This window comes from Lepisma saccharinum, chromosome 25 (genome assembly GCF_977018435.1).
Source record: "Lepisma saccharinum chromosome 25, izLepSacc3.1, whole genome shotgun sequence".
NCBI classification, from domain to species: domain Eukaryota; kingdom Metazoa; phylum Arthropoda; class Insecta; order Zygentoma; family Lepismatidae; genus Lepisma; species Lepisma saccharinum.
The window spans coordinates 21,016,048-21,029,321 of NC_139253.1; positions in this window are offsets into that span (position 1 = coordinate 21,016,048).

The window sequence follows — 13,274 nt, forward strand, 5'->3', positions numbered from 1 at the left end:
CCGCCCTGAATATGTAGTGACATTTCAATCTGCATTAAATAGGCTGAATGATGTGAAAATGCTCATTTGAATCAGCTTATGGTAGGAGACTAGGAAACTATTGTAAGCCCATACACTCCTCAGACATCATCAAGGGCACTGATTGTTTTACTTTGGGGGATGGTTGGGGGGGGGGGGTAGCTACACCAGCCTGTCGCTGTGTGCCGTGTTGCCGCATTCAGCTTTACTCCGTTGAATAAAAACCTGTATAAAATCAGTTTCGCAATGTTAATTGACAATGATAATGCATTTAAAAAACAGATGCAAAGAGCTTCAAAACAAGACCAATATTGTATTTGTAGGACTACCAAATACCAAGAAAAAGTTGTTTGGCAAAATTCAAAATAATGTTTTTTTTGAGAAATTTTGAAAACCTAAAAATTAATAATTGTGTTTAAAACCTTTCTGCTTGCAACCTACAAAAATTTCATAACGATCGGACAATCCATTACAGAATTTTAAAGATAGCAATTATTTGCAAAACTAAACTAAACAAAACTAAAATCTTATGACGATAAAAAATAGAATGCATACTTGTCGAAAAAAGAAAAAGAAGAAGTGGCTAGCACCAATTAATGCAGAATTGAATAAGCTAAATTTTGATATAACTCGTTTTTATGTAGATCTACTGGTTAATTTTTAACTGGAGTCCAAACTCGAGTGTCTATAATTTTTATTCTGATAGTAGATTTTTGAATTTGAGAAAGAAAGTTAAAGAATTCATAGGCAAAGTGATCATATAAAACCTGCTTTGATTGTTATAATTGGTTTTCTTTTGAAGTCACCTGGCCAGGGTTGTATTAAAGTTGTTTGGTCGACGGTCCTAATTTAAAAGTCTAGTTTTCACAATAATTAAGTAATTTCACCTATAAATAGCAACTATTCTTCATGCCGTCATTATCTTTTTTTATATCTTGTTCCATTCAGACCTTTTCAGGCACAAGTGGTAATTATTTTATAAACAAATTAATTTACCCTTAAGCCTACAAAGAGACCAAGAATAGCGCACCTTTTGCGACAATTTAGTAATTTGAGAGTTTCTCAATTTTGTAATAGTCCTTAATTCTTTGTTTCCTTAATTCACTTCTTCAATAGACAATTTCTTAAGATCCGAAAGCATCATAATACTTATAGTGTTCCAGTTTAGTGCACTTAATTTTAAAGTCCCATATGTATCTATATATAAAAATACTCATTATTTTGCTCCTTAAATGTTGGCAAATCTTACACGTTGCTGTTCATTCTTATTTGGTTTCTGATTTACCAATAGGCGGTACTGGACTATAATCTGAATCAACAAAACTTAGAATGGTGTTGATTTCTGTTAGATTAGATATTAAGCAATTAACATCCAATTACATATAAGCATGCATAGTATACAGGTGGATTTCATGTGATCTCAGGATGCGCATAGCCACCATGTTTGCGGAAATTTTTTACCACAATGCAACAGTTTCAGTTTGTGACATAGGTGAAACACACCTATATTGATAAGAAAGATCTACATGCGAGGTTTAAATGAATGGAAACTTAGTACAGCCTACTAAATAGTATTGTGGGGAGCTCTTTGCAAACATCTATAAGATTATTAAGATGTCAAACCAACTAAGTTCATCCACTCCCCCATCCCCTTCTGAAAAAATCATAAATTGCACCCTGGGTAGGTGATAATTTTCAGTTGATGTACATTTATTACATATCTACAGAAAACTGCCAGTGTCTTCGGCTGCAGATGAACTTCTTTTTCTGCAATGAGACGTATTAAAGCATGGCTAATGTGAACTATGGGCAAGACAAATTTTCTTCCACATGACTGTTGATACGATAGAAAGAGAAATTGTAGTTGACCGACAGATTTCTTCAGGAATTTATACAGATGAGCAATAAACAGAGCACTTCTATTGAAGTTTTAGATGAGACTAATACGTAATGAGTGTAAGGATTACCCATTAATATCATCGCATATGAGAATTATACCTGCTTTATTCTAAAGAAGAAATGTGTTCTTAAATAAATTTGCAACCATCTATAATGGCATTTTTGCTTTTAACAATATTATTTCTTTTGGGTAAGATTGTGTGGGGATTACTTGCCTCCCAAGGAAAATGCCCGTGATGATTTTTGTAATGGATAAAGTTAGCCCCCCCCCCTCCCAAGCGGACGGGCAAAACTATGCCTATGAGTCTCAACATATCATAGATGCCTACTAAAAGTTGATTGAAAACATGCATGCGTATTTCATGTTTTCTTTATTTTCAACATCACACCCCCTAAATTTCATTCTGCACCCCTAGATGATTAATCCTTGCGCCGCCGCTGCTGTAGAGCTAGGTCGTAATTATGCTTCCCATACATAAATTTTGCAAAACCATGTACAGATGAAACTTTTGATAAGTTGCTTTTGAGCTGTTTAAGGAGAGAATTCAGTTGCTATCAGATTGTTACGCCTTGGGTTGGGTATGCAGTGGTGGTGACACTGCAACTCCAATGGAAAATGTAATTAAATACCTACTATTGTTTTTATCGTTAGTTTCAGTGTCAATGTGTTTCATTTTGCATTTAAGAGCTCTCCCCTGCCAGTCACCAAAAAAAAAGTGAGAAGGCAGAGGATAGGGAGGCCGAGAAGGTTTTGTATTTGGAGGAGGGGCAGTCAGTTTTTATTTTAGTCAAAAATATGAAACTGAAATAGGCATCTTGCCTGTTTAAAGGGAGAGGGGCAAGATGCTCCACTATGACATCGTCACTGGTCCCGACAGTCGTGTCTACACCATGTAAAGCATCGAGAAATTTCTATCTTTATTTTGTTGAATTTCAAGGGATACTGTTGTGTACTACCCAGCTTTTAATTAAAAATCCAGAAGATGAATAAGGAAGGAATCATATTGACCCTAACATACTATATAAAGCAAAGGGTGTTTTCCCAAATTTAGAATCAGTGGCGTGCAGAGCAATTATTGAAGCATTTTACGATATTTGTGTCAGCCGTGTAGACAGACACCTAACTCCCCCCGCTTTTTTTTTTATTTTATTTTTTTACAGAAATCGATTTCATAGCTTTTTAGAATTAAATTTACCTTTATACTCTCCTAAAATCGATCTTAGACACCAGATGAAAATTCTGGATAAACCCATGAGCCCCAGGCACCAAAAAGGTATCCCCCCCCCCCCATTAGAAAGCACCTTAGCCACTTATTCTGCAAGGGTTACATGAAGTTTGTATTTATTTTTTGCTCAAAGACATACGTTTTATGGGCTTTGTTCATGATGATCTGATTAATATTTTATGCATATTTTCATAAGTAGTAGTGTGCATAACTCTTCTTTGGTATTGTCCTTCAAAGCACTATGATCCCAATATAGTAATCCTTGTCTTCCAAGTTCATAGGAAATAAAAACCATCGATTATAGTACAACAAATGCTAGAAACTACATTTTCATTATTTTATTTTAGTGCTTGGTGAGTCTTTCGGGGAGGGGGAAGGCCGTGTGGACCCAGGAACAGTTGCACTAAGAGAGCGATAGAGGCGATCGCCCCTCTCAACTGCAATGCTTTTGTATATATGATATTATAATGCCTAATACTTTTGAAGACTCTAATATTCTGTCTTTGAACACCAAATGTAACAGGCTTGAAACATCTGTAGAGAATAAGTATTCATTCACTTCAATCCTCGTCTTACCATTTATTTCCTGTTTACAGTACCATACATTGTTGATATAAAACAGTGCAAGTGGATCTTAGAATTGATTCTCGGTTTCTAGGTGAGGTGAGGTACCTAATATAAATTCGCCCCTCCCAGCTCTAACTTCTAAATCCGTCACTGCTTGGACCCCCTTTAAATACGTCCTATTTATCAAAATAATTTTGGGGAGATTGCATTCAGGGTCTTGGGGGAGGGGATGGGCACCCCTGAATCAGGTTAAATGGCCCCCAAAGTAAATAGCAATTTTGTTCTATCCGTGGGATAAGACTCGTTTCACCTCGTAAATACGCACAGTACAATCTCAGCTAGTAGTCCCAAACCACAGAGCTAGCGAAGGAAAATACTGGCGGTTTGTAAGAAATACATGTTTAGTTTCTGGTATGGATCAGGCCACCGTACCCAGGATTTTTTTGAGGGGGGCGCCAGATCCGTGTTTCATATTTATATTTATATATACAGGGTGTCGCAAAACAACTTCAACAACGCTTGGCTGCTGGTAGATATCATAAAAACAAGTGACTTTTCCTAATAAACTTTACCTCGAAAGTGCTTAAAATTTATCCTGTATGTATGCAACCCAACACAGCAAACGACCGCTCTGACATAACGTCCAGGGGTGCGCGACAGGGTTGCCACTAGCGTCACTTGGCAGTCTTACCTGAGCTAAATACAAAAGAATAATGATACTTGTGATGTTGTAAGAAGTATTTACAGTACTTACAAACTTACTAAGGCAAAGGATTTCAAATAAATGAGGACTGAAATTCAAGAGTGTTCATTTTAAAAAGTGTCTATCGTGTTTCGACTGTCATGTAATATCAATAATCACAAGAAAGACGTGCGACATATAAATTGCCCATATTTTTCATGATACATTGTAGTAAAAGGCTGACATTTTCCGAAGGCACTCAAGACGAGCTTGTGGCACGCGTATCAGTTTCTGAAGTAATCCTCGTGTATTTATATTTTTCTCATTTTACTTAACCTTGCTGCCTTTCCAGGTAAATCGCAACCCTAACAATGAATGACCCAGTGACACCCTTGTCCAGGCAGGAACAAAAAATCCGAAACCTTTGGTAGAGAGATCGGTTCTGATCATCTAAATGTAATCGGTCAGTTTGGCGGCTCGAGAATATTCCTTTGCGGGGTTTTATATTGACTTTTGTTTTCTCATTGTATGTGTACACCAGTGGCGTAGCGTTATAGTGCGCTCGTGTGCCCGGCGTTCCCAGATTTAAAATTTCAAAAATGCTTAAATGCTGTGAATATAAAGTAAAACGTGACTAATTTCATATATGTTTGACCTTCATGGCATTATAATAGCTATTTTTTCGCGATCCGCTTGCAACGCTCCACTCTCAACACTCGTTCTAGCATCTTTTTCAATGCCTTCACTGGCCAGACGCCGAGCAGGTTCGGCGTAAAGGACCCTATATTCCTTGCTGCCTTTCTGTTGGGAAAGCTTCGATTTCTACAGCGTAAATGCTCTCTCGTACGCCAGCGTACGGAGCAGAGAGGTCTACCGTGATTGTTTCATGTGACCCTTCCTGCTTTCTGAAGCAGACGACAGCGGTAGAATTCCTACCCGGTTCTTCGCGCTCATGCAACTCGTGCTATGTCATGCTAAAATACGCAATATTGACTGATGTAACTTTACCAATCTCAAATATACCGCTTCTTAAGGCCACTGCATTTGTATAATTTATCGCACGAACAGCGATGTGCGTTAGAAACTAAAAGATCAACACAGTTTTTGTCAAATAAGTTGGTGAAGTCCTCATGGTCAGTGGCGCAGGAACGGGGGGGTACAGGGGTACATTGTACCCCCGCAAATTTTTGAAGGGGGGTACTGTACCCCCTAAATCCGTAAATCGAGTTGTACCCCCTGTACCCCCCTTTGGTAATTTGACAGCAGACGGAAGGTGCTACTGTTAAAATTACCTATTATCAATTCGCCCAACAAAAAAAATGTATTATTGTCTATAAATTTTAAGCATTCTAGTCCTTACCACAAAAATTCAAAACATTTAATTGTAAACTTATTATACTATATTGTGCTTGCTACTAGTTAGTTCATTGACCTAAGTTCTTGGAAACCTCTTTAAGGAGATGAAAATTGTTTAAAATGTGTGTGGAACGATGGAATCAGATTGACTCTCGGACAATTACGCTGCAGACGATTTCTGCTTTGCGTAAGGGGGGGGGGTACACATTTCTAAAGCAGTGGTCGCGCCGATTCGAAGATATGATACAAATCTTCATCAGAAGAGTATATGACTGACCCCATTTTCTTTTGAATATTTATAATGGAATTTTCCGAAACGAAACACTTACACGAACGAGACGAGACACAGACCAACTTGGGGGGGGGGGGGTCCAATACATTCCTGTACCTCACCTATATTTTTCATGAATTTGTAAGAGGGTGTTGGGAAAACTATACTTAAACCTATATATTAAGATATATATATTTTAAAAAATAGAGTGCCGATTAGCCTATCTGAGAATGAGGTGAATTTGGAATAAGTTTTCATAACTTCAGAGTGGAAACCGAAAGAAAAATAAGCACAAACAAGAACGAGAAGGACCTCACCACACAGGAGACGAGATGAGGCTGTGACAATTCTAGACTCATCGCATCGCGATATCATTCCTAGGTGAAATTAAATCTTTCCTAGACATTTAAACAGGGTGCAATTTTCGATTTTATCAGAGGGGGAACTATTTTTTTACCTATGTATTAGGTATACTTATAATTGGACATTAATTGCTTAAAATCTAATTGTGATATCGAATGCAACACAAACACAAAGCCATTTTATGTTAAACTCTAAAGTCAAATTGTAAGAAAATTACATTAGTCAGATGAATGCACGAGATAAATGAGACTCACTGCAGGTTCTATTGGTAGATTTTGGATTGGATTTACAAGGTCTCTGGGAGTAAGATGGGAATATTTGATTGATTGATTTGGTTTATTTTACTTCGCCTTTCTGCCACTTTTGGCTAATCGCGAAGATGAGGATGAGTGATGATGATATGATGAAATTGATGGACACTCAAAAATAACACCCATGGGTAGGCCAGGATTCGAACCTGGGACCTCAGGCGTCATAGCGCGCTATGCTAACCCCTCCGCCACGGAGTCCGGCGAGGTGGGAATGTGTTTTGGATTTTCTTTGTAGATGCGAAAATCTTTAACTGTGACGTGCACATGCTTCTGCTTACATTAAAGTTTACCTTTTCACATAAAAGATAAATTGACATGTCTTCCTAAAACACACGCATGTATCTGCATTTAATACCACTACATACGAAAATAAACCTTGGCCGGCTCTTCACATTGTCCACCAAAAATTGAAAAGAAAGAATAAACTTTTGAGCGTATGGCTTTCCTTGCTACTTCTGAGAGCTGAAGGATTTCGGTTTTGTAAATGTACCGAATGATATTACTTTCAGTACTTGAAGAGCGTCATTAGGTACAGCTAATTATATTATAAATAAATGATTTGTCAAATTGTTCACAAATATTTCAAAGTTAGACATCTTACGAATTGATTGGGAACCATCTGAACTAATTTTTTTTCTTTTTTAATACAACAGCCTATAGATGTCTGAGAAAATACCAAATACATGGCTTCTAAAAGGCATTGGATGTGGTACACATCTGCCATAAATTGTTTAAAGACATTTTGGACTTTGAAAATTAGAAAGAACGGAACTGAAGTGGAACTCTATATAATGTAGTTTCTATATACAGTGGGTGGGAGATGATTATTCCTGGTTGGGGTGGCTCAAGATCCCCCTCACTCCTGATTTTCCGTTCCGTGAAATCCAAATAAGCCCAGAATGAAGTCCAGAGCTTAGCCTTATATGTTTCAGAATTGTTATCTGATTTTAAAATCTGTTTTTTTTTTTTAAAAAAAAACAACTTAAATTCTAACAAAAACAATGAAAAATATTTATGCATATTGTGCATTAAATAACAGGACATTCGTGTGTGTTGTTCTAAAAGAGAATATTTCTCATGGCTTCACATTATAACTAGGTATCAAGGACGTTTTGTGGGGTCCAGGGGGTCCGGACCCATTTCCCCCCGAAAGACTTACCAAGTAGTGAAAGTAATTTATCAAAATATAATTGTTTAGCATTTGTTATACTCAATTTCCATCGATGCCAATACCATGCTTGAACAGCGTAACAATTAAAAGTTAGGGTGCGGCAGAAATATCTCCCGGATTTCATTTGTGAATAACAAAGCAACGATAGATGTTATGCAAAACTTTATTGCACAGTTGGAAAGAACAGGGTTTACCATTTTATTGCACATTTGCAAAGAACAAAATGTTCCAATTATTTTTTGTCAAAATTGCCACAAGTCACCATTTTGTGTGACATAGTTGACTTTGTTTTAAAATGATATCGTCCAAATGGCGATCTGCACAGTGTACGCATTTCTGAAGTCTCGCCCTGAAGTTCTGCATTACCCTCCTAGTCATGTCTGGTCGGTATTGCCGCTCTTTCCTGTCTGATACCATCTTTCTTGGTAAACTTCAGCCTTCAAGTACTCCCACAGAAAGAAGTCGCAGGGTGCGAGCTCGGGGGAACGAGTTGGCCATGGAAGGTAACTTCGTAGTGAGATTAGACGCCCTGGAAACATTTCACGTAGCACGTTCATCGATACGCGTGCTGTGGCACCATCCTGTTGGAACCACACAGCCAATTTGCCACGTTCGTTCGATTGCGGCTGCAGGAAGTTGCGTAACATCCATACATAACGGTCAGACGTTACATTAACTGCGTGCCGTCTTCCTCAAAAAAATTCATGTAGTTGTCTCGGCACATATGGGAAACAAAATGGTAATCCTTGTTCTTTCCAACTGTGAAATAAAATTTTGCATAACATCGGTCGTTGCTTTGTTATTCACGAATGAAATCTGCTGCACCATGTATACTCGATGGTTTTCTCCGCTGAACTTATTGGAAGGCAAGGAATTTGCCGCATACGGCTTTGAAGGATTCCAAAGATTTATGCACACTACTAATGATAATATCCATAAAATATTAATCAGGAACTTTACTTTTCGTTAATTGAATCTAACTCCTTTTTTTGTTATTCAATAAATATTCAATTCTTTTTCTATCTGACATTAAATTCCTTGCCAGGACAGTTGTCTTGGCGATCTTAACTACACGTACGCTAGATAATGAATACTTGCTGTTATACTTCTATTCTTTTACTATATTTTACCTATTCATGTAAAAATAACAATACAATATTAATTAATGTACATATTTAATTAATTAATATATTAATTTAATTAAATATAATTATCCTAATTATTATTATTGCTACACTTGATTGGACATATATATGTGTGTGGGGGGGGGGCGGGGTTTGGGAGGCTGAATTTTGTACCCCCCCAAATGAAAAACGTTCCTGCGCCACTGCTCATGGTAGAAATTCAGCCTGTGGCTGCTCTACCACTTAACCCGCAAAACTATTATTTTTTTATTGTTATTATTTTTCGTTATTATCCAACTGCTTAATATTGTGTCAATGGAAATGTTTAACATTTGAAAACTCTTAACATCGAATGGTCTCTGTGCAAAATTATTTTAAAATGTTTATCAGCATTCTCAAGATGTAAAAACAGTGGTCTGAATTACTAATCGGCACTGTTACGTCAGTAGAGTGTACGATATTTGGATCATCCACTGTGCTTTGCACAATGCGCCAAGACGACAGAGGTCCCTGGTTTGAATCCCGGCGTGAGCACCGGTGTTCTTTGTCAGTGTCCCTTCATCAATATCATCACTCATATTCATATTCCCAATTAACCAAAAGTGGTAGAAAAGCGAAGTAAAATAAACCAAATCAATCAGTAGTTCGATCGCCCGCAACAATGACGTCTACTGTTGTGCAGAGGCGCTTGTGATTCAGGTAGGTTTTCTAATGACTTGCGTCATACAGAAAAGTATAAAACACCAGAGTTCAAAACATTTGTGGCATAGTGAGGCATCTCATTTTCTAGCTAAAACATGCATAGATGATGTTTTATTGAAAACCCAGCTGACTTGAGGCAAATAAACAATACCTGTGGCGACTAATTCCATAAGTAAATTATTAAGCAAAAAAGGGCCGACCCTTCCTTCGGACTTGGCGTTCCCACCCGAAATGTCCATGCTACGCCACTGTTGTACACTCCAAGCACCCTATACAGCTCGGCGCTTGACTTACGTATGGATAATTTAGTTTTACTTCCTAATAAGAATTGATTGATTGATTTGGTTTATTTTCCTTCGTATTTTTGCTACTTTTGGCTAATCGCGAAAATGATAAGTGATGATATAATGAAATTGATGAAGGAACACTCACAAAGAACATACATTCGCAGGCTGCGATTCGAACCAAAGGACCCTGGTGGTCGTAACGCGCTGTGGGAACCACTCCGACACGGAGACCTGCTCTTAATGAGGAGTTGATCCCTTTATTAATTTTATTCTGAATTAATTTATCTTTAAACGACGTTTTTTAAATATTATTATTGCAAGAGCCGTTAAAATTATTTTGTTTCCTGTTAGAGACTTTGTCCAGTATTTATGTCCCGGACTCGATTAGAAATTACGCTAAATATTGTCGAGGGATAATTTCCAAATAAATTGTTACAGTCTGCGTGTTCGAAACGAGGCGGCGAGCACATTCTCTTAACATTTGTTCGTTCCTCAATTTCATCATCATCTGTCCCTCGTCTCTCTTACGATTATAGGCATTGCATGACAGTTGAAACACAATGGAGACTTTTATAATGAACACTTGAATTTCAGTCCTCATTTATTTGAAATCCTTTGCCTTGGTAAGTTTTTTAAGTACTGTAAATACTTCTTACAACATCACAAGTATCATTATTCTTTTGTACAGGGTGATCCAAAAGTCCCATACCCCCTATGTATTTTGAGACGAGAGAAGGTTATGGATCTGAAGTAAATAGAGTATGATAACGGTAAGAGACGAGACATGTTAGCTGAGGAGGTTACAGACAACAATGTAGTCCAGAATGGCTGTGTGGGCACCATCATTTTCCAGTGGCGTAGTATGGGCATTTCGGGTGGGAACACCAAGTCCGAAGGAAGGTTCGGCCCTTTTTTGTTTAATAATTTACTAATGGAATTAGTCGCCACGGGCATTTTATTTGCCTGAAGCCAGCTGGGTTTTCAATAAAACATCCTCCATGCCTCACTATGCAACAAACGTTTTGAACTCTGGTGTTTTATACCTTTCGGCATGACGCAAGAAATTAAAAACCTACCTGAATCACAAGCGCCTCTCAACAGCAAAGACGTCATTGTTGTGGATGATCCAATTACTGATTGATTTGGTTTATTTTACTTCGCTTTTCTACCATTTTTGGTTAATCGCGAATATGTATATGAGCAGTGGAGGCGATTGGGTTCCAAAACTAGGGGGGGAGGCAAGACAGTTTTCTTTCCCTAGTTAAGTTAGATAAGGTTTAGCATAGCGCAGGAGCAAGAGTGGCAAAAAGTGTGGGGGCAACTATACCACCCCTCGCCGCCACTGAATATGAGTGATGATATTGATGAAGGGACACTCACAAAGAACACCCGTGCTCACGCCGGGATTCGAACCAGGGACCTCTGTTGTCTTGGCACACTGTGCAAAACACTCTGACACGGAGGTGGGTGGATGATCCAACTATCGTACATTCTACTGACGTAACAGTGCTGATTAGTAATTCAGACCACTGTTTATTGCGTCTTGAGAATGCTGATAAACATTTTAAAATAATTTTGTCCAGAGACCATTTGATGTTAAGAGATTTCAAATGAATGCTAAACATTTCCATTAACATAATATTAAGCAGTTAGATACTAACGAAAAAAAATAATAAAAAAAATAGTTTTGCAGGTTAAGTGGTAGAGCAGCCACAGGCTTAACTTTTACCTACCACGAGGACTTCACCAACTTATTGGACAAAAACTGTGTTGGTCTTTCAGTTTTTAATGCTCATCGCTGTTCGTGCGATAAATTATGCAATGCAGTGGTCATTAAGAAATGGTATATTTGAGTTTGGTAAAGTTACGTCAGTCAATATTGCGTATTATAGCATCACACAGCACGAGCGCGAAGAAACGAGTAGGAGCTTTCCCTCCAGATAGGCAGCAAGGTCGCCAAATCTGCCCGGCGGTGTCCGGCCAGGAAAGGCATTGAAAAAATGCTAGAACGAATGTTGTTAGTGGAGCGTTGCAAGAGGATCTCGAAAAATAGCTATTATATTGCCATGAAGGTCAAACATATATGAAATTAGCCAGTTTTACTTTATATTTACAGCATATACGCATTTTTGAAATTTTAAATCAGGGAACGCTATAACGCTAGGTCACTGTCATTTTCATAACAGAGAATTATGCACCTCCAGGTACGGTGTGAAATTCTACGCAGCATTGTGCGTGTGATCGTGGCAAATGGATGCCGAACGGCTTCTTTCAGTTCGTTAGTTGTGTGGTAACACGTGCCGACAACCAGTGGCGAAGCGTCCTATGAGGCCCGGAGGCCGGGCCTACCATAATATATTTGTCTATTACGGATTATTTTGTTACTTATAAATTTCATTAAACAACGCTTAATAAAAGAAAACTGAAATTCTAGGTCTTCCGATAATTACCGCAAGTTTGCAACCCTGCCTGGAACCGTATCTGCGCATTCAGCGAGGCCCGCCTGAGAGTGCCTCAGCTGGTCCCATAAAAACTTATGTGATTTGTGCGGGAAAGCATAATTTCAGGGGCGCGTTCGCCTGTAATGTAAACTGAGAGGCTGGCCTCTTTTCTCTCTCCCTGACTTCCGCAGAGTGCCGATCGCGTACGAGCGCGTGACGAAGCAGCCAGTGGACGTACAGAGCTTGTTGAGAAGCAGCGTTTCCATGGAAGATTCAGAGCTGTGCCGGGAGCGGAGCACACCCAGCTGCTAACATGTAGCGAAAATGTGTTGCTAATACCTCTAAGCCTGGCCTCCTAACCTATCAAAGTAGGCATTATTAGAATTCTAACTGCAAATAATGCATGCAAGTTGGTTACCAGTGTTAAGTTTGTTGTTTTTGGCTCACCCTGTATTAAGCTCAGGTAAGACTGCCAAGTGACGCTAGTGGCAACCTTGCCGCGCGCCCCTGGAAGTTATGTCAGAGCGGTCGTTTGCTGTATTGGGTTGCATACATACAGGATATATTTTAAGCGCTTATAGCGCCGAAACTAAGCGTTTTCGAGGTAAAGTTTATTAGGAAAAAAAACTTGTTTTTATGATATCTACCAGCAACCCCCCCCCACACACACACACACAACCAAACACAACTGCCCCGGCTTTTATTACCTCTTCTGCTCCCATACTATGACCTCTTAAGCCTGGTTTACATTGGTCGAGTAGACGGGAGAGTAGCTGGAGCGAGTAGGGTCAAGCGAGCTACTCTCCCCGTGTAAACAACTGGGGAGAGTACTGGAGCCAGTACTTGCTCCAGTAGT